Source organism: Diadema antillarum, unplaced genomic scaffold (genome assembly GCF_040938485.1).
Source record: "Diadema antillarum isolate AM-2024a unplaced genomic scaffold, OU_Dant_1.0 seq00000698_RagTag, whole genome shotgun sequence".
Taxonomy (NCBI): domain Eukaryota; kingdom Metazoa; phylum Echinodermata; class Echinoidea; order Diadematoida; family Diadematidae; genus Diadema; species Diadema antillarum.
This window is the reverse complement of record NW_027271603.1, coordinates 432,192-454,475: the sequence shown is the minus strand read 5'-3', so window position 1 is coordinate 454,475 and position 22,284 is coordinate 432,192. Positions and strand designations below refer to the sequence as shown.

General features: G+C 40.1%; 1 long non-coding RNA gene across 2 annotated transcripts; it reads right to left on the bottom strand.

The window, feature by feature from the left end:
- Positions 1-29: 29 nt before the first annotated feature.
- LOC139737679 (uncharacterized) lies at positions 30-20,498 on the bottom strand. 2 transcript variants are annotated; one of them, XR_011711397.1, is made up of 3 exons: positions 20,270-20,498; positions 2,244-2,393; positions 30-156 (listed from the first exon to the last, which is right to left on the bottom strand). It is a non-coding gene; the product is annotated as an uncharacterized lncRNA (long non-coding RNA). The 2 variants fall into 2 exon arrangements; XR_011711396.1 differs by lacking the exon at positions 20,270-20,498 and adding an exon at positions 7,162-7,254.
- Between the last annotated feature and the right edge of the window lie 1,786 nt (positions 20,499-22,284).

Here is a 22,284-nt window from a genome sequence, read left to right as displayed (position 1 = left end):
AGTCCTTGTGGTGTAACTCTTTATTTAGAGCACTGTCGTTAACCATTGCAGTCATGGCAATGCTTATGGTGACCCTTGACATGTAGCCGCAGGTAAACACACAAAAGGCCAGGTAGGCAATGATGTAACGCGTAGAGAACATCATTTTCAAGGCCGCTGTAAAGGAATGGAACGCGTAGCCCTCTAGTCAAACATATTGTTACGGATTTTTGATGATAATATTACAAATAACTACGTCTTATGAGTTAGATTATAGCCTGCTATCATGGTTATGTAACGCTTTGGAATGTAACGGTCATGGTCTCGCTTTCCCTTCCCCCATCTGCTATTCTATTTACTCTGTCTTCGACAAGTCCTTCTCCCTTCCAAGTCCCTTCGATTTCCCCGACTGTTATCTTCCCCTTCGGGACCACAGTGTCCTCGTTCCACTAGCCTTTTGTCAAGGCCCTCTCGCTGTAAGGTAAAGAGAGCCCAGCTGAGTGGGGTTGCGCTGGCGCGCTCGCTTCGCTCGCCCATTACAGCGAGAGGGCCTTGACAAAAGGCTATCGTTCCACTGACCTGACCTAGCCATGTCCTTAAATTGTCCTCAGCGAATTAGGTCAAGGACTAAGTTCTTAGGTCCAGCCTTGTGGCCAATTAACTTTACTCTCTTGGGGCTTGGTCGCGTGCCGCCCAGGCCAGGCCCAGGGAAGTATGAATGGTATAAATACCGGCTCCTTGCAGAAATTAGAGAGTGGAGAGTCGGACTGAGATTGCGATTGCTGGTTCGAACTAGACACTTATCACCGTAAAGGGTGTGTACAGTTCTGGTTGAGGTGGGGATTTTAGCTTTTAATGTTTTGCAAGATATTCAGAAACCACTCCATGAGATGTCAAAGAGCGTGCAATTCCATGCGGTATCAAAAGTTTATTTGATGAAAATCAGTTTTGAAATGGCTGAGATATCCAAAAACAAGGTGAAACAAAGAGATCCTAATAAAGTTGTGGCATGTCGCCTTTTATTATGATCACTTTTTTTTTGGATATCTCAGCCATTTGAAAACCAATTTTCATCAAATAAACGTTGAACCCTTCTTAACATTACAGGGTCTTTCATGTTTCATTAGAGGTTTCTCATTATCTCACTGAAATGTGCAAAACATGCATTTCCACCGCAACCAGTACTGTACAGTCCCTTTAACACTGCGAGTCGGGCTGGAGAGTCAGCCAAGAGATTCTGTTCTGAATTGGGGAACACTGCGAATTGGAATGAGACAATAAACTTGCTGTCAGGTCCGGAAGACATTGTGTCCCCTTTACTTTCTACTAGCTGTCCGACTGAACTGCGTGTAGAGTGTGTGGTGCAATGCTTTACAATACATTTCTCGTTATCCTTGTATTCTCATCATCAGAAGCAAGGGAAATTTTACCCACTTTCGTTACAATATGCCCGAAAGTGAATAAAAACACATCTTCATGTACGTACAAGAAGAAGAGGCACATGCTACCGAGACTTGGCACTGTATGCACGCAGCACACAGTGTTGTCGACTTGTGGACTCCGACGTGCACAAGTTAACCTCGACACGTATACGGAGTTGGCAGTGATGACCAACACACTCATTAAATAGGATGGAAAGAAATTGTGGTTCTGTGATCACTTGATATTCCGTGATCTTTGAACTTTTTCTCTTTAATCTATGACGGGGACAATTGGAATAGCATTTGCCACGCAAATGTGTTGAACCAGGCATGCACGTTTCCGTTTGAACGGGAAAAACTGGTGAAACTTGAAGACATCAAATTGGTGATCAAATTGGTGATCGAATTTTCCGCTATGTTTCCTGTTCACATCTCTTCTCGTTCCCCCACATAGAACCGGGATTGAGAGAGGTTCAAACACGGTCATACAGTTAAATCCCGTCATAACGAGGTTCTCCTAATAATCGCATTCATAAAAGAGACATTAGCGTGAAGTCATGTACCAATAATATTAATCAAATCTATGAGCAGCTCTTTTCCATTGTTACAGAATTATACAAGAGTATGCATTGGCAGTAAGATAGATGGATCATTGGTGAACAGTTTGATACAACATATAGAAAAATGACAGGCCTTCAATACGCGTTCTTCATTTTTCTTGAAAAAAAAATCATCGCATATTGTATATTTGGTTTATCAAAATTACACGCCTATAGGGTTGAATTCCTAGCAATTTAGCAAAGGGGTACATCCAAACAGCTTCTTGCTTTACGATGTACTTACATAACTCCCTGGATTTTCCCTCTTGTCCCGACGTCTCATCATGATAGTTCAGAGCTTCCACATGTCCCGCTAGTTTGATATCTTCCATGCTTCTGCTCTAATGTCGATGTGTCTTGACCACTTGGCTCTCTTTGTTTTCTGTTGTCATTGCTTGAGATAAGGACACGGAGGAACAGTTATATCTTAATAAATACCGCATATACTCGCTCTTTTATTCACATTAGAAATAATTACTAATACCTACACTTTGGGGCATATTTGCAGAATTGCATGGGGCCATTACAAACAAGGTACTTATTTAAGCTATAGAGTGCGCGTTATCTTATATATTATACATAAGACCTTTCAAGGGTGTTTAGGGGCGGATCCAGGAATTCCGTAAAGGGGAGGAGGCGCCAATTCAAGGGGGCGCACGCCCCCCCCCCATTTTTTAACTTTTTATTTCTTCTGTTTTTACCAAAAAAAAAAAGAGTGGGCACGCGCCCGGTGAGCCCCCCTCCGGATCTGGCACTGTATGTGTGTGTGTGTGTGTGTGTGTGTGTGTTTGTTTGTGTGTTGTATGTTGTGTGTTTGGTACCGGGGAGGTGGGAAAAATGTACTTCTCTTGCTATTCACTGATACAAAGTCCCTAGACTGATTTATAACATGGAGCTATATTACTCTCTCCACTTGTTTTCCAAACCCTCGGAAACCTCGTCACAGAATGACATTAATGAAAGTCAGGCGCCGTGTTTTAGTGGGGAGGGGTGGTTAAGGGTGAATATACCCACTTGCTTTGACAGTTTCAGTTTCAGTAAGTTGTATTTCTCCACTTGTACATAACAGAAAATAAGTCTGACAATAATACTTATGAATCATTTTTTCACAAGTCATGAAACTATAAACAAGATTTAACATTACAAATATATTATCTTGTGGAATAATACATGAATTTCATAATTACAGATCTTTAAGTGTACAGGTGAGGGAGACCGTTATCAATAAGCAAATCGCTTAATTTGGACAAAGGCTTCTGAATATAAACCAATGCCTTGTAAAAATCTTTTTAACTTCAGGAACGATACACACACGCGTGCAACAAATAGCATAAATCTTAAAGTACTTTAAATGTCATTTTACCAAAAAGGATAACACAAGGTGGAATGTAAAACGACGAAGAAAAAAAGACAAGAATAAGGGACCCGAATAGGAAGAGAAAGAATCTCCGAGGGTTACATTGATGGGAGAGTCATGGGTTTGTGTGCGTGTGTGTGTGTGTGTGTGTGTTTGTGTGTTTGTGCTTGTGTGTATTCTGTTTTCTTTTTTAGCACATCATCAAAACGATCTCCCAATACCCCAACAATAAAGCCCCTTTCTATACTATCTAGACTCCGACCTTTCCCGATCTATCTGGGTCCCGTTGCATAAAACTTTTTTAGCAACCTTAAAAAATTCAGGTTGGGATTTGCCCAACCTGAATTTTTTAAGGTTGCTAACCTAAGAATGTAAAATCCGTTGCATAAAAACTCTGGTTGGGAGCTTCCAACCGGAATTTTGTGATTTCAACCGGAAAAAAATCTGGTTGGAGTTTTATGCAACGGGCCCCAGATCGGCGGAGAACGGTATATAAGAGCGTACAGGGATCGGTTCAAATCGTAAGCATCGTAGCAGCAGCGCTTGGAGGGCCGGGTCGAAGCGGGCATTTCTCAGATTGGCAAGAAACTTTGAAAATTTCTTCCGATATTCCCAGTCAAACTAGTCCCTGTTCCGCTGTGCGACTCTCGCCACGATTTGGCAATTTGCTAAGATCGGGAAGGATCGGGTAAAATTGAGCCGATCTGGACACTGTACGATGTTGGAACGCTCTAAGAACGCTGTATTTACGACCAACACATGCTTGCTACGCTCTTACTACGATGATCAGAAATGAGACATTCTCTACCGGTGAAGTTACGCTTGAGAACGATGTAACTACGCTGTCAGTGCAATATTGCCGATGTTATCCGATCTATGCACGCTGTATTTACGCTGTGAACGAACTGTCAGGAGGATCTTATCACGCTGTTTCCCCGTCCAGAGAAATGAAAAGTGCCCGGTGTGCCCCGATGTGCCTCGATTCAACTGAAGATCCTAAGTCGGTCAACTTTAGCATGCAGAACCAAAGAGATTTGTGGACTTCGGAGAGGCTCCTCAACTCACGGTTGTTCTGCAGCAATTCATTATTAACCAAAGACGTGCTAATCTTTCCACTTTTACTTGCTTTTATAGTCCGCCTTCTTCCTGTTGTATACCATGATTTCAAAGTCTTCAAAATTATATACCATGTCCTCTTCTTCCTCCTTTGTGAGCATCACACCCAGTCTTTCTTTCTTCACCTTGTGGGAAGCAGCTTAAATTCGCTGCTTTCTTCTCTTCTCAAGTTGTCCCCTCTCTTCTTATTCTACGAAAATTTGGGCTCCTTCTTCATATTCTGTCTCGACTCGACAGTTGCAGCGACAATGTCCTACTCCTCAACAGTTTTGCCTCTCCATCTCTTTCATCTTCTGGCTGACATTTTGGCTGCAAATTTTCCAGCGTATCGACTGCGTTCCTACTGGAGCGGCGGCAGCGGGAGACGTGCGGAAACAGCGTAACTAAAGCGGGAATGAAGCATACTGCGAGCGTCGTAGGAGCAGGCCTTGATGCTATATACGAGAGTAGAGAGCGTAGTAAGAGCGGGAAGGTCGTGCTTTGATCAGGGAAGAGAGGCGAGCGGGGCAGCAGCGGGACCACGTCGCGTCGGTGTCTTATTTACTTCCCGTTCTTGTGCCGATTGATGTTACTACTCTCAGAAAGTGCCTTGTTACGCTCATCCCGAGATGTTTATTCTGTCACTACGCTCTCCCCGCTTGCCTTCTAATTCAAAATAGGTCAATTTTGATCGGGAAAATCGGGAAGAAATTTTGTAAATGTTCAACATTTCTTCCCGATCTGAAGAAAAAAAAATGCCCGCTCCAACCCCGTCCTCCAAACGCTGCTGCTATATGCGATGCTCCCGATCCCTATACGCCTTTGTCGCTCTCTCCCGATTTGCTAGATTGGGATTACAGATCGGGGGCTTACCCAAGTTTGAATCGTGAGGCAAGCAGGAAGAACCATGTAGTGCACAGTGTAAACACCGCGGGATGAGCAAGCATAGTAACATCGGCACAAGAACGGCAAGTAAACTAGAAACCGATGTGGTCCCACTGCTGCGCCGCTCTTCTCTGATCAAAGGACAACCTTACCTTACCGCTCTCACTACGTCCCCCCCCCCCTTTGACATACCAATTGTGTCCACTAATTACCAGCGTGATACCAAACGTACACAAAATTTGCCTCACGCCTGGTTTGAACGCTTGAAAAGAAGGTGTAAAGGAAGACACAAAGCAATAACTTTCATTTCAATTTACAAGGAAAAAGGGTGAACTTGTTTATTCAAACGTTCACACTGATTCCACCAACAAATTGACAAAAGACAAAGAAATCAAAGCAACACAATTGCTTGCACGTCACTGACTGAGCGTACATATAGATCAATGTCCTACGTAGTGAATAGAGTGAAAGGAAAACAATACATGAATGTCATAAAAGACACATTACAGGGCGGATATCAATAATGAATCAAAATGTTAGCAATGTAATGCATCCCTTTAAAACCAAAGACGATGCTGCTACACGCGTTATATTTACGTGCAATATGGAGGAGGGAATGAATTGATTTCTGTGAATACAATTAACAAACTAAATCGCATCAATATAAGAATTATCTGCATGCTAACTGAAATGATAGATGGAAATGACCGTGCCTTAATTGAATTACTGCAAACAACAACACACTACTATAACTATACTACAGCTCACTAACACGTTGTGAGCCTTTTCACATTAATTGTAACCAAGGTTACCACATTATCTAAACACATTATGAGATATTTAAACACATGGTATATTTGCAATGAAGCGGGCAGGACAAAATATCAACAATTGAATTACCTTCGGGGGATACGTCACGACAACAAGTATCCGCACGTGACTTGAGTTTTGATTTACATGAGTATGCTACAGCAGAAAACTAATGTAATCTTTGTGACTCTTTGGAACGGTTTGATTGCTATAACAGTATAAAAAATGTAACTTTGGTATAAACGACTGCATAATCCTCCTCTGCATGATATTATACTTATACATCATCGATAACATTGACTCACTGTCATGCGCAGTGTTATATACAGATTAAACCACGAGCCTAAAATATAATACACAGTTGGTGAAAATAAGGAGATATAATTTATATAGAACACAACATAAATCACCTAATTCAAGTCCTCAGCTACACCTACTGCAACTACGATATGAAGGAGATGTTCCCCGAATACTCCACTCAATAATGATCAAATTATATACAGCACCTGGAGAACAACTTTACATGCGCATATTCTGTCATGGGGTATAAAGTAACATACATGTATACGCGTAATAAATCACTACTTTCTTCTTTTCTTATCTTTCGTACAGAGAATACCGAAATATCCCTCACATTGATACAATTCTTTGTTGTCAGCCAATACTAAACATAATTGTGTCTTATGGCACATGGAGAAAGTAAATTTTATAAATTTTGGAGAGAATATAAATTCTCTGCATTTAGAAGGCTGCACGTCTCTCACAGTCGGAGCGGGTGGAGGGTTTTGGGAGAGGCTACTGCTCCTATGTATAGTCAGTATGTGATGTTGAACGACTGCTCAGATATGGGGTAAGCTACTGCAGTTTCACGTAGGACCTCATAATTAATTATACAGGTCAATGAAGCAAGCTGGTCTTTGCTTCACTTATGAGGGTCAAGGCCAAAGACGTATTCCTTGTCGGAGTAAAATTTTATAGCACAGCTATCAAAATTCCAGTTGATCGTTTATCTTACCACAACCCTTGTTGAGACCTTGTTGAGACGGGCACTACTCCGACCTTTCCTCCGACCCTTCCTCCGAAGTTACTCTGACCAAAACTGCCTCGGCTCCGTCTGAACGCAGCTATAGAGATACACAAGTCATTCCTGTGTGATGAATGATTTATTGTTCCCTCTTCCTGCCTTGACTCTTTTATTACTTCCTGCTTGCCTCTGTGCCCAAGTCCATTGTGTCCTAGTCCATTACAGTATAGACAGGGAAGTGTGATAAATGCGCTGCAGTAACAAGGTACATTCTCACAACTCTGCAGAAGATATTAGTAGAGTAATTTGGGCAATATGTGAATTCAACACACACTCTCTCTCTCTCTATATATATAGCATATATATATATATATATATATATATATATATATATAGCATATATATATATATATATATATATATAGCATATATATATATATATATATATATATATATATATACCGGGTGTCCCAAAAAAAGCGGAACGGTGGATTTTCAGTACCTTGCGTTCTAAAAGTGATATATTTTTTGACATTATTAGAAAGAGCATCTTCCGCAGAAGACCATGATACCAAAATCATTAAATTTGGTTCAGTACTTTTTATTCTACGCCAATTTCTGTAAATGCAGTCATTTTCAATTTTTGGCGACTTATGAGATAATAATTTGGGCGCGACACGCGTTCCATACGGTGAATTGTGTAAGCTCGTTGATCCATGTCAACAAAAGATAACGCTTTCATATTGGGAGTGCGCACACACACACACACAGACACACACACACACGGTTTTTTCCTGGCCCGTGCCTAATGTGAAAGCTGTATCTTTTGTTGACATGGATCACCGAGCTTACACAATATTCACCGTATGGATCGCGTGTCGCACTCAAATTATTATGTCATAAGTCGCAAAAATCCGGCGAAATTTGGCAATGACTGCATTTTCAGAAATTGGCGTAGAATAAAAAGTACTGAACCAAATTTGATGATTTTGGTATCATAGTCTTCTGCTGAAGACGCTCTTTCTAATGATGTCAAAAGATATATAACTTTTAGACCGCAAGGTACTAAAAATCCACCGTTCCGGTTTTTTTTTTGGGACACCCGGTATATATAGAGCATATATATATATATATATATATATATATATATATAGCATATATATATATATATATATATACATATAATATATATATACATTTATTTATCTATTTGTATTATGTACATGCATGCTTAAATGAAACTAAAACCCAAAGAGAAATGAGGATTGAGTGAAAGCAGCAACATTAGCACGTTATCAGTGAAAGTTTAACTTTAAGGAAAATCAGACAATCGATGCAAAAGTTATGAATTTTAAAAGTTTTAGTGTTGGAACCACAGGATAAGGAGACTACTTGAGTTTATGACATCATGCATGGACAACGATACAAAAAAAAATATAAAAGAGAATTCAACATGCTTTCACTTTTCTAGCGGAAAGAATTAAAAGCGCACTTGACTCACCGCTTTTAGAAAGCAGGAAGAATAATTACTACCCTTAACATGCGTCAATATCAAGTTGATGGAACATGTAAATTTCATGCAAAATGATTTTTTTGTGTGTGTGTGTGTGGAATTCTCTGTACATTATTGCTGTCCAAAGGTGACGTCATGAATTCTTGAAGTCTCCGTAACAAGTAATTATAACACCAAAACTTTAAAAATCAATAACTTTTGCTTCGATTGTCCAATTTTCCTCAAACTTTCACTGATGTGTTCTAAAGTTGCTATCTCACTTAATCCAAACTGCTCTTTGGGGTTTGGTTTCCTTTAATCAATAATTAAGATTAACAAGTAAAACAAAATGATTGGGTGAGGGATGAGAATTATTGGGTGAGGGATGAGAAGTTGTATACAATATTGCCCGCTCACATCTCGAATAAAATTAAGGCCTGTTCCTTTAACGCTCTCAGTATGCTGCGTTCCCGCTTCTATTACGATGTTTTCGCTTAAGCTACGCTGTTCCTACGCTTTCCCAGACTTATTTAGACACGTCTTCCGCTCTCGCCTCTGTAAACATGGTAAAAGGGACACAGCCGACAAGCTGGAAAGCTCGCTGCCAAAATAAAATCTGCCAGAAGAAGATCAAAGAGATCGAAAGACAAAACTGTTGAGGAGGGATCCCGGAGGACGTTGTCGCTACACCTGTCGAGGGAAAATGAAGAAGAATAAGAAGCCCAAATTCTCGAAGAGAAGAAGAAGGAGAAGAAGAAGAAGAGGAGGAAGAGGAATGAAGAGAAAAAAAGAGAAGAGAGCAGCGACCCAAGAAGGCAAAGAAAGAGAGACTGCACGTGACGCTAACAGAAGAGAAAGAAGAGAATAAAGAGCCTTTTTTAAAGGAATAAAATCGCCATGAGATCATCTGCAACCGGAAGAAGACGGACTATAAAGCAAGGACAAGAAAAAGCCTTGCTAAGATCAGCACGTCTTTAATTGATAATGAATTGCTGCAGGAGAGTTAAGGAGCCTCTCCGAGGTCCATCGATCATAATCTCTTTGGTTCTGCTAATAAGTTGATTGAGGATCGGCAGTCGATTCGGGGTATTTATAGGTACAACGGGCAGTTTTCAGCTCTCTGGAAAGGGGAACAACGTGATAAGATCGTATTGAACCTTTAGAGCAGGGAGGTGTCTCACCTCCCTGTTTAGAGTGAACGCAGCTTGCATATATCAGATAACATCGGTATAACATCGCACTCACAGCGTACTTACATCGTTCTAAATCGTAACTGCGGCGTCCGAGATTGTAATGTCTCATAGTCGTGCCCGTAAGAGCGTATCAAGCACGTGTTAGTCGTGAATACAGCGTATTTAGAACATTCTAACATCTGACTGTGTCCAGATCGGCTCACCGTACGTTTTACACACATGTGTATTTTTCTTTTCATTGCACTTTAGAATGTTACATTATAGTGGAGATACTTGTTGAAGTAGATAAGAGAGTTGTTGGGCTATGGTTTTGGCATCAGCACCTTTTCTAATTTGCCCCAGTGGTTGCTATACTGATATCAAAGTTTCGTAAAGGCACTTGAAACATAGAACTACGTTTGGTTTTACAAAATATAGCAGAGCCAACTTGAACACGGAGTACTATAACATGAGCAATGACAAAAAAAAAAAACAAAACAAACAAAAACAAAACAAAAACAAAAACAAAAACAGCCTCGGGGTTTAAGTTTGAGCGCCAAAAGCATCATGCGTGTGTCTGGCGCCTATAGTGTTTCTGCTGATATCAACTACCTAAATTGTCATGACTACGGTAATGAGCTATGACGATGAAGACAACAATCGGATGTAATTGTAAAGGAAAGAAGAAAAGAATAAGTGAGGGTACTCGATGATACATGGAATGATGACTAATAGTACAGACGACTCACGTTAAAATGAAGTCCTAGGGACCAGCAGTTTTCTTTTGTCGTATCAAAAATTTTGTTATAGCCGAACAATACAGTATAATAAGATATGTTTACAATGATTTTGGGACCTAATTTTTTCATTCGTTGAATGAGATTCGCTATAACTGTGTTCGCTATAACGGGAATGCACTGTATAACATTATGCAAATGGGAAGGGCTCATGGAGAACATGACTGTTGTAACGGCTGACAAGCTGTCGTGGTGGTCGTGGGTTTTGCCATCGTTAACAAAACTCAATACACCGTTTCAACTTTCCATGATAATCCACCTGCTCATCCACATTGTCTCTCCCACTTCAACCCATTCTCTACGACATCAGAAAGATCTCAAGTAATACATTGAGCTTTTTATTCATTTCTGCACAAAATTGCTGAAATCGACATTCCACGTCACAGTCCACTGACCACACGCCATTCACGAAAAATGAATCAGACAATTCCTCAACGTGAGAAAGAGGAAATAATCGTTTATAATATGGCTTATAGTTTAAATATAGGATAACAATGCAGCAGCTCGAAGGTTGATACGGTTGCTTGACATCATACAATTCAAGAAATTCACAAGTGAATTTACAAGTGAAGTATTGAATATAAAATTGAGTGCCTAAAAACATCAACCAGCCAACCAAAAGATAAGGGAACACCGTAGACGTATAATTATTATGATACTATTGTTGAATGGGAGTACAGTGTGTCCTTAGGTTAAAGGTACTTCCCATAACATATATAGACAAATCTGATGAATGAGGTGACACGAAATATGACAAATAACGGATAATGCTTACTGGGTCATATTGTACATTGTGTAAACTGCAAGAATGACTTTAAAAAAAGGATCAAAGGATTAAATCGTAAAATTTGTGATTAAGATACAAGATTATGGTTGAAGAGTTTGTAGCTATGTTGAATAATGTACGGTATGTTTTGGTATGATCATAAAACAATATGTTATATACGGCGCTTGGAAACTGTGCATTAAACGCGGTAAAAGTGTACTTATTATTATTGTTATTGTTATTATTATTATTATCATTATTATCATTGTTATCATTATTACCATTGTTATTGTTATCATCATTATTATTATCATTATTATTATTATCATCATTATCATCATTGTTATTGTTATTATCATTATTATTATTATTATTATCATCATCATCATGAGGCCACCCTATGAACAAAAGGGTGGTACTCTTTGCGAAATATATGTAAGCATCCGATCAATTCAGTCTTATACACTCTGGCATGTTATGTGGTGTCCCCTTCGGCCCATTGTTTGTAATATACAGTTAGTGCCATCAGTATGATAATTCATTCCCTCTTACTCGCCGATGTTTGTATTTTGTTTTTATTCCCGTTAAAAAGAGTTATGATTGAATAATTGATATTCTTAGTAATGAACTAAATAAAGTTTTGAATGATTCGGTAATGAAATATCATTACATATTAAACAGAACATGCTTGTTTCAATTTCCACACCCTTCAATCTTATTCAGCACTTCCAGAAAATCTATAGCAAAATTAATTTTTGTGATAGCAGAAAAACAATTGACCAAGCCCTAAAGGCTAAAATCGTGTAATATCAAATTTTGTAACTTGCTTAAAACCCTAAAACGGACTTAGCTGGATCATCATCTACTATAGATGGCAGGCCAGTACGCCCTTGCGGCATATAGGTTAGGGGTCATCCCACAAGACCGATACTCCTGAGTTATACAGTCCACGAGTCCTACGTACAGCCCACGAGGTCAACACTAGGAAAAATAAAGTCCATGAGACCGACACTAGGTAAAACAGCCCACGAGTTCGACAGATACAACACGGGGTTTAGTATGACTGTATGACTAGTGGGTTGGTAACCGGCAAATCATGTATAATGCTCACGCACACGGAGGAAGTGAAATGACCCCACACTAACTGGCCTAAAAAGGAAAATTTATCCAACATTCGAAAAGGTTCCCCTCTGGGTTCTTGCTTTTTGTATATATTCTTATAATAATAATAATAATAATAATAATAATAATAATAATAATAATAATGATAATAATAATAATAATAATAATAATTATTATTATTATTATTATTATTATTATTATCATTATTATTATTATTATCATCATTATTATTTATACGGCTTTCAATCACAAATATCGTATTACATTTTTCGAAATCATACACTGGAGTGGTAAGGGTGCACCAGGTTGGGCAGCCCGGGTCTGGAGGCCCTCAGGCCATCCTCCCCAACCCACCTGGTGCACCCAAAACAGTAAATTTCATTAAGAGGCATACATAAAAAAAAAACAAGAAACAAAAACAAAAACAAAATAACTGTTTCTTTGTAAGTGTCAATTCAAGATATGTGTAACTACCAATCTTTCTTATTCCATTTAAATATCAGAGGTCATTTTCTACATAAAAAAAACTAGGAAAAAAATATTGATAAGACATTGCAAATAGTATGTCAGCTCTTAAATGGCTACCGACATCAAAACCTGACTCACTTACAAGTACATACAGTTAATGCCTTACAGCATTTCATTTTAACTTCATTTTACTTGGACAATTAACAAAAAAAAAAACTGCAAGAGAGAGAGAGAGAAAGATAGAGAGAGAGAAAAAAATAAATTCATAAATAACTAAAACTATCACTCAATGTGACTAACACCCCTACCCAACACCCAGGGAGCCAGCTGTCTGCATGCTTTCTATTGGGGGGGGGGGGGGGGGAACTACCATGGCAATGTACCGTTGCGGCGGCTCAACATTGAACAAATGCACACTCTGCTTAATACTAATAGTCACATGTGCCATATCTCAAATCAAATGCTCATAACCCGAATAAGGTATTGGAATAAACAATTTCTATGATTTTTGTTAAAGAATGCTGTTACCATGGCAACACAATGTTTGACATGAAGAAATAAAATATGAGAAACTAGAAATGTCGCTATGGCGACTGATGCCTCCGCCATAATGCATGATTCTCCCAATAGGCGTATAGCACAATGTCTTCACAATGTGTGATCCATGACAATTTCACATAACTGGCAAAATATTGATATGACAGGTTTGTCAGAAATGACTTGAATGTTCACTTTCCTTGAACTGGGTTTGCTACAATTGTCGAAGAGTGCAGGTACACATATTTGGGGAATTGAGAATTTTTACTTGAATTCTGACGGACCCTTTTATAAGTTTATGTATTGAGTAATTTCCAAGGTATGAAGAAAAAGTGTAATTACAGTACAGAATAGATTTTTTTTTTTTTTTTTGGGGGGGGGGGGCATTGAAACCTGGCCTTTGACCCTTAACCTTTGACCTTTGACATTCTGGCTGGAAATTTCCTGGAGAATCTCCATTAGGTAATGCATGTATATATTAAGTTTGAAAACTAATAATGCAAGCATTTCATATACTAGTGTATGAGGGAAATAGTAAAATATTGAGGAGTTGACCTTGACCTTTGACCCCATGACTATTGACCTATGACCCCTAAATTCCCTAGATAATCTCTGCCAGTCAGTACATGCGTTATGTACCAAGTTCCATGAAGATACATTGAACCATTTGTGAGAAAAGTGATATTACAACATTTTCACCAAACCTTTGACCTTTTACCTTATGACATGAAACTCTCTCTGGAGAATCTTTATGCAGTAGTACATGTCTACACCAAGTTTCAAGAAAATACCTTAGGGCATTGCATAGATATTGGGGAAATAGCAACATTTTTAGCATTTGACCTTGAACTTTTGACCTTTGACCTCTTGCCAATGTCACTAAAATCTACTCAACTAATTGTCCCACCATACATCATCCTTGGACCAAGTTTGGTGAAAGCTGCTTCATCCAGTTTTGAGTTATCACGTAAACAGATAAATTTCAGGATTTGACCTTGATCTTTGACCTTTGACCTCAGTCCGATTTCACTAAAAAACTAATCAAGTAATTGTCCCATCATACATCATCCTCCGACAAAGTTTGGTGAAATTTGCTCGATCCAGTCTTGAGTTATCGCGTAAACGGATACAATTTCATGATTTGACCTTGATCTTTGACCTTTGGCGGATTTCACCCAATTGCCCCATCATACTTTATACTTGGACCAAGTTTGGTAGAATTCAAGTCAATATTACTCAAGTTATCGCGTAAACGAAAGCGGACAGACGTACGGACGTACGTACGGACGTACGTACGGACGGACGGACAACCCGAAAACATAATGCCACTTCGTGGCGGAGGCATAAAAAGATGAAGTTTGCACAACTATATATCATAGCTGTCACATGTGCCAAAATTTAAGTCAAATTGCTCAAAAGCAATTAGTTAGTTCCTTTACCAAGTAATATGAAACTTTGTATTTTCAGATGTGTTTAACGTGTTTCTGAGTATATTGCTTTATTGATTTTTTTTTTCTTTGCCCCTGAGGAAGCACTTAATTTTTGGAAGACACAAATTCCTTTCTTCACAGAAATAATCTCTATGAAGAAACACTTTTAGTGCATTGTCTTGTTTTCATTTTATCCCTAATATGAACGAGGGAAATTATCATAGTATGTCCAACGGCGTAAATCCGTACTGAGGAGTGGGGGGATGATCGGCGATAGTCACCATCACCACGATTACAAGCCCATAACCGGACCGGCGCAGCCCTTGGGGGGGGGGGGGGGGGGAGCTTGGTTCCCCCCCCCCCCCAACACCCACACACTTTACAGGGATCGAATGTCCCACTCTTTTCCATGCAAAGAGGGAGGGAAGTGGCAGCAAAAATATGAAGACTTTTTGTTCTTGTTTTTGTTTGTTTGTTTGTTTTTGCTTGTCAGCTGACTTTCGGCGGAAAATCAGACCTTAAAAGTATGAAAACTTCTTTGTCCTTGTCTTTTGATGTTCTTTCTTCTTTACTGACAGGCGATTTAGACACCCCCCCCCCCCCCCCTTTCAAAAACGTAGCGCAGCCCTGGGGGGCGTTTCATCAACGAGTTTGTCGGAGGTTTTCACCGACAAATTTGCTGTCAGCCAATCAGACGCAAGGATTTCAGTAGCTTTTAACAGTTGTCAGTGTAAATCACTGACAAAAAGTTTCATGAAACGGTCCCCTGAATAATGCCCAAATAAATTCAATAAAATGGTAATATGGATATCCATTTCTTTGTGTGTAATAACGTAGTAGATATTTTCCTGTAGCTATTAATTGTATTCTTCAATTTTCTTGATTTAAGTCAATAAAGCAATCATCCCAGGGGCATCGCTCCGTTTTCATGATGGGTGGGGGAGGGACTTTGAGTTTGAATATCTGTGTGAGGGAGCGGAGCGGCCTTACGCGGGGGGAGGGTGTGGGGTATCCCCCTCCCACACGAGGAAGATTTTGCATTTTCAGACCTGAAATTCAGCGATCTGGTGCACACTTTTGGTGAAATTTGGGATTTTGTTCCTATCAAAAAACAAGAAAGAGAAATATTCATAGATAATTGAATGACTGTATATTTTGTAGTATTTCAGCTCTTGCTCCGTCTGTGCGACATTACTGTGAAGGCCTACTAAGTAGTGGGGCCTATCACCGGCGTATATAGCCAGGATTTGATCTTAGGGGGAGCGAAGCGAGCGAGGAGGGATCGAGGGTGTGGGAGGGGGTTTCCACCTCCCAAAGTGAGAACTTTTTGCACATTGATTTTGATGCTTTTTTTTTCGTGTTTTATCGACTTTAAAATGGATTATTATTGAACAATTTTGCCTATAAAATGGTATCATTTAGATAAACTTCTTGTATTAATTCTTACACTGAAGATCATGAACGCGACCGAGGGGATGGGGGGGGGTGGGAGGAGGGTGTCCCCCTCCTACGGTGAGAACTTTTTGCATTTTGATGTTGTACATGGTGCAATTTGATGCATATTTTTGCGCGGACTTGAAACAGTTTCACTTGTTTAAGGTAGCAATAATGATGTCGATGATTATTACACAATTTCGGTATAAACTGGTATCATTCAAATAAACTTCTTATATTAATTCTAACACTGAATAATTATCATGGACGCGACCCAGCCGGGGGGTGGGGGTGGGGGGTGGGAGGGGGGGTTTAAAATCCAGGTACTCTTTTAGGAAAGCTGTCAAACAATGTTGCTCTCTGGATATCAGTAATTACGTTGTCATTATTACTGTATAATACACGAAATTCTTTCGTAGAAATATCGCCGCATTTAATAATTACCGGGTATACAATCATGCAACCAACCATGAACTGTAGCTGTTCACCTGTACCTCGATGAGAAAATATTTTGTCATGCCTATACTGATCAGTGGTCCAAGTGAACTAACTCCGTGTAAGCCTGTAGAGAAAGCAGGCAGACCTCTCCTTTCCCTTTCTCCTTTCTACTATTCTACTAGGTGTTTCAAAAAACATTTCCCACTTTTGATTCTTAATAATTCATAAACTATGCATCAGATAACACTGTCATTGATATCAATGATAGCTGAATAGTGTACAATTTTGTTGAAGGTGGTTTGATTATGAAAGCATAAATCAGTTTCATGAAATCCATGATCAATTTCAGTTAGGTTCCAGATTTTGCTCTATTTTCAACCCTCTGTACAAAACTTTCACTTTGCACAGGGGTCAATGGGTGTGTATGGGAGTGTGTGGTTAACACCCTGACAATGGTCCTGAACAATGGCCAGGGTTTGAATGCTTCATTATTATTCATGAGAAATTCCACTATCACAACTAGTCTTTATTCAGCCTCTGGCAGTATCTGTGTAAAGTCAAACCCCTGCCGATACTGTCGATGAGTGGCGACAGTGCTCTCCCTACTTCTGAAAAACGAAATTTCAATGAATACCTTCTGTTCTGTCGTAAACAAGGTGACAGGAAGCAAAGAAAACCAATTACAGTATACACTTGTGTATACGGAGCCTTAAATAAATCTACTCACAACTGTGAAACAAATCGCCCCAATGAAAAATGCTGCTGAACTCTTTACCAAAAATGATCTCTTTTTATTGAAAAAGCGACAAATTTGTCAGACTATTAGTAAACAGTTGTATTAAAATGAAGAACTTTAGATCATTTATGCTTATTCATATCCCAGATTTAGTGATATGTGAAGCAAAATTTGAAAATGATTGCCAGCTGGAATGAAATGTGGTGTTTGCGAGCACATGGAAGCATGTGCTTACTTTTTCCATGTGCATGCATTTTACCCTTTACTGTGCATGAATTCAGACTAGCAGTGCCCAGGGCAATTCACATGAATTATTGATTAAACATTCATGTGCCTGGGAGCGCGAGACTGACGCCTCGTCAACAGGTGGTTCAGGCATGTCCATTGTTCAGGGCCATTGTCAGCACACACTCACATACACATCATTGGTTCCTGTGCAAAGTTCTTTTTGTACAGAGGGTTAAAATTTGACCAAAATCTGAAACCTTACTTCAAAATCAATCTTAGATTTAATGAAACTGATTCACGCTTTCACATCCAAACTACCTCCAAAAAAATTGTACACTATTCAGCTATTACTCATATCAATGACAGTTTTATCGGATGAATAGTTTTTGGACTATTAATGATCAAAAGTGGGAAATGTTTTTTGAAACACCTAGTATCTCTACACAAGTCATCCCTTCCTCCTATCTGTTTTTCTATGTGTACCATGTACGAGTGTGGGAGGGGATGTCCCCCCGCCCACGGTGAGAACTTATTGCATTTTGATGTTGTAAAGGGTGCAATTTTATGCATGTTTGGGTGTTTTATCGACTTGAAACAGTCCCACTTGTTTAAGGTATAGCAGAATATTTTGATGTAGATTACAATGAACAATTTGCCTATAAAATAATATTACTTGAATAAACTCATTGTATTAATTTTCACGATGAATAATTATCATGAACGCTGTCTGTTAAGCAATTCAAACAGAAAAAGCAAGCACACGAGGGTGTAGATAAGGGCTAACTCTCCTCCCACACGAAGGTGATTTTACATTTTCAGACCTGAAATTCAGCGATCTGGTGCAAACTTTTTTGGTGCAATACTTGGAATTTCTTCCAGCCCCCCCTCCCCAAAAAAAAAAAAAAAAGAAGAAATAAATACGGCTTTTTCAGGAAAGTGTTAAAATCATGGAATTTATTTCTTATTCCGAGTGTGCACCATCTTTGTGTTATATGTACAAAGTCTGGAGGTAGGGCTTAGGTTAGGGGGAGGGTGAACACAAGACGGAGCTTTTGGCGTTATTAGAATTGAAATATTAAAAGCGATCTGAAGCACACTTTCTGTGGAAAATTCGGAAATTGTCATTCCCCAAAGTATGCTAAGTCTATAGAGGGGACCAAGCAATGGGAGGGTGGCAAGATACGTCTCCCATATTCGAGGGAGCTTTTTTTCAGTTTTAGAACTGAAATTCAACAATTTGGTGCACACTTTTGTTGGAATATATGGAGATTTGTCAGTCAGAGAAGGTGGGAGGGGGTAAGCCCTATTCCCTATTCCCCCTTCCTACACGAGGGAGATTCTGTATTTTCTGATTGCATTTAAGCGTTTTGATGCACACATTTTGTGGCATATTTGGAAAACTGTCTATGTTCAAAGTGTAACCACAGCCTACTTGTATACATAGGGGCAGGGGTGGGGGGACGGGACGGGCGAGCAGGGAGAAGGCGTGGGCGAGTGCTAACACCATCCTTCCAGTTTTCTATCAAAAAACGCAAGAAAATTTTCCTCATTTTCGGGAATCATTGGGGATCATAATGATATGTTTGCCCCTCCCCTCTTCCCCCGTCCGCGCTCCCCGTCCTCCAGGATCGACACCCCTGCATACGAGGGTGCTTTTGCATTTTTAGAATTCAGATGAAAATATCTCGTGAACACACTTATGATGTAATCTGGGGAAATTTCAATCCCAGAAGTGTGTACTATTTTTTTTTTTTTTTAGAGGGGGGGGGGGGGGAACCCTCCGTTAATTTAAAGTATCTAGATATCTCCTCCCACCCACGGAACATTTGAATTTTTGTAAAACTGAAGTAACAGACCTGGTGCACACTTTAGATGAAACATTTTAAAATCTGTCAATCTAAAGTGTATTAAGTAGAAAGGACTGAACGGGGAGGGTACAAGGCCAAGGGGTTAGGCCTATCCCCCTCTTACGCGAGGGAGATTTTGTATTTTCAGAATTGAAATTCAGCCATCTTTGGGTGAAATATTTAGACAGTTTTCTATCAAAAAAGTAAAAACATTTCCACATCTCGGGAGTTACGAGGAGGAGCAAAATGATATGTTTGTCCCCAATACTTTTATGGGGGAACCATCCCCCTCCCCCTCCATCGACGCCTCTGCATATGAGGGAGCTTTTGTAAGTGAAAGATCTGTTGTACACTCTTTAATAAATAAAAGGAAATATACGTCAATCTCAAAAGTGTGCAAAGTCTATCGAAAGGGACCCAGTCGTTTAGCGGAGCTTTTGCATATTTATGATTGCAATTCAACGATCCGGTGCATAATTCTGGCGGTAGTTGAACAATTTTCCATGAAGAAAGTTCGAGATTTGTCCTCATCTCGGGAATTGCTTGGGGGGCAAATGATTTGTCTGCCCCCAAAATTTCCGTAGGGCGGGGCAAATGCCCCTTTGCCCCATGAGTATGTCATATGCACTTACCCTCAACTCGATGAAAGCAGCATTTATACGTTTGTAGACTAGATCAAACACAAACGAGTCCCCGTCCTTCCACGTGGCCGGGAGCTGCATTCAGCCATGCACCACCTCCCTGCATGCACCTATGAACTCATTTCATTTCGATTGCCTCCATAGACTACGCTTTCATGTTGTCAGTAAGGTCAAATACCTCCTCTATCAAACCATCGAATCAAGGTGTTGAGTTTATGGCTCAGGAGTAACAATGGTTCAAATTGAATCTATACTAGCTCTCTGTAGGGATTCTCATCTCGTGAATCTGGATATAGCTTGCAAGCTCACAGTGCTACAAGCAGATGACTGGTCAACCCAGCTGATGCACACGTACAGTGTGCGATCTCTTGTGTAGAGGGAGGAGATAATTTATGCACCCGGCTTCCTTTTTATACGCACTGTAACACTATACTGTCAGTACGGAGTCATTCGTATTATGCCTGCGGGCCAATCGAACGAAACTGTCGCCCCGCATTTCTGCATAGCAATGGAGGCCAGCCTTCATTCATTAAAGAAATGTGCTAGTAAAATATCTGAATTTGATTACAGGTACCTTTCAGAAGATGTCATATCAAACATTCTCAGGGCGCAGCTTCCACCCCTTCTTCGGTACTTTATTCTATCCCTACGTTGTTGTTTTAGAAGTGTATTTCCAGTCTGCTGTCCCCCATTACAAAAACTGTCAAACGCCACCAAGCGCGCCAGAACACTTCTAATTTTGAGGGGGCAAAAACTCGACTGGGGCACATTATGTGACGGTGTGAGATCCTCGGCGAGGGAGCGAAGAGACCGTGCGGGGGTAGGTGTGGGAGGGACTTCTTGTAAAAACAGAGTACAAAAGTCGCGTTTATATAGCATTTAAAAGCACATTTCTAGGAAATTAAACAAAGTGAAAAAAATAGTGCGAAGGACATATTATAACAAATGAGGGTATATTTATGTGACGGTGTGAGATCCTCGGCGAGGGTGTGGGAAGGGGAAAGTTATGAAATTGACAACTATTAGACAGGAAAAGTGCCTTCATTTTGGTCTTTAAAAAATGATCGTCATTTGTTACGGGGAGGTACTTGCGGAGTGGGGGTCGGGGCGACCTTGAACGCCACAGTGCCAACGGGTCGATTTCCTTCTTCTCTGACTCACTGACACAAGTCTGAAAACAGAGGGATCGACTGCCACGTGATGATCTTACATTGGCAGCTATCGGCCTTTTTCTAATATGAACTTCAGTGGAAAATTGATTGAAAGAGCCGCATCGCATGCACAGATTAATGAGTAGGCCTACCTCTCTGAGCATGACGTAATACCTACAACGCAGTATGCATATAGGAAAAATGGGGCCTACAGTGTAGGAACAGCACTTTTGAAACTCTATGTGCAGAGCTACCAAGTCTCACGCATTGTGAGTGAGACTCAAGCATTTAGGGTCTGTCTCACGATCTCACGCATGACAACCATTTTTCTCACGCATTGGGAGCATAGCTTGAAGGATTAAAGTGAGAGTGGCAATTGAAGGCATATTCCCCTTTTGTCTTTCAAATTAAGTAAAAAATAGTCACTTAAGTATTCACCAGCTTGCACCATTTAGAGCTAAAAATTGAAAAAGCTCCCAACCGTGGGAGGGCGGACACGTACACCCCCTCCTACACCCTCCCCTCGCTCACGCACATGCGCGCGCGACGAGATGCTGAGTCATGCAAATCTCACTCAAATTTTTTTTTTAAACTTGGCATCTATGTATGTGCCTAAGGAAACTGTCTTTATCCTTCTCACCTATAGTGCCGCATTCGACACGGTATACCATCCCATCCTCTTTCAAAGGCTGGACAAGAGGTAACCATGCATGCTTCCGAGGAATCCTTCATATTATGGCTCATATCTGAAAGACCGGACACACGTTGTGCAGATTACGGTCGATACAATATGTGATATCTACCATGACATTAGTGGCGTCCCACAAGGGTCAGTGATGGGACCACTGGTTTTTT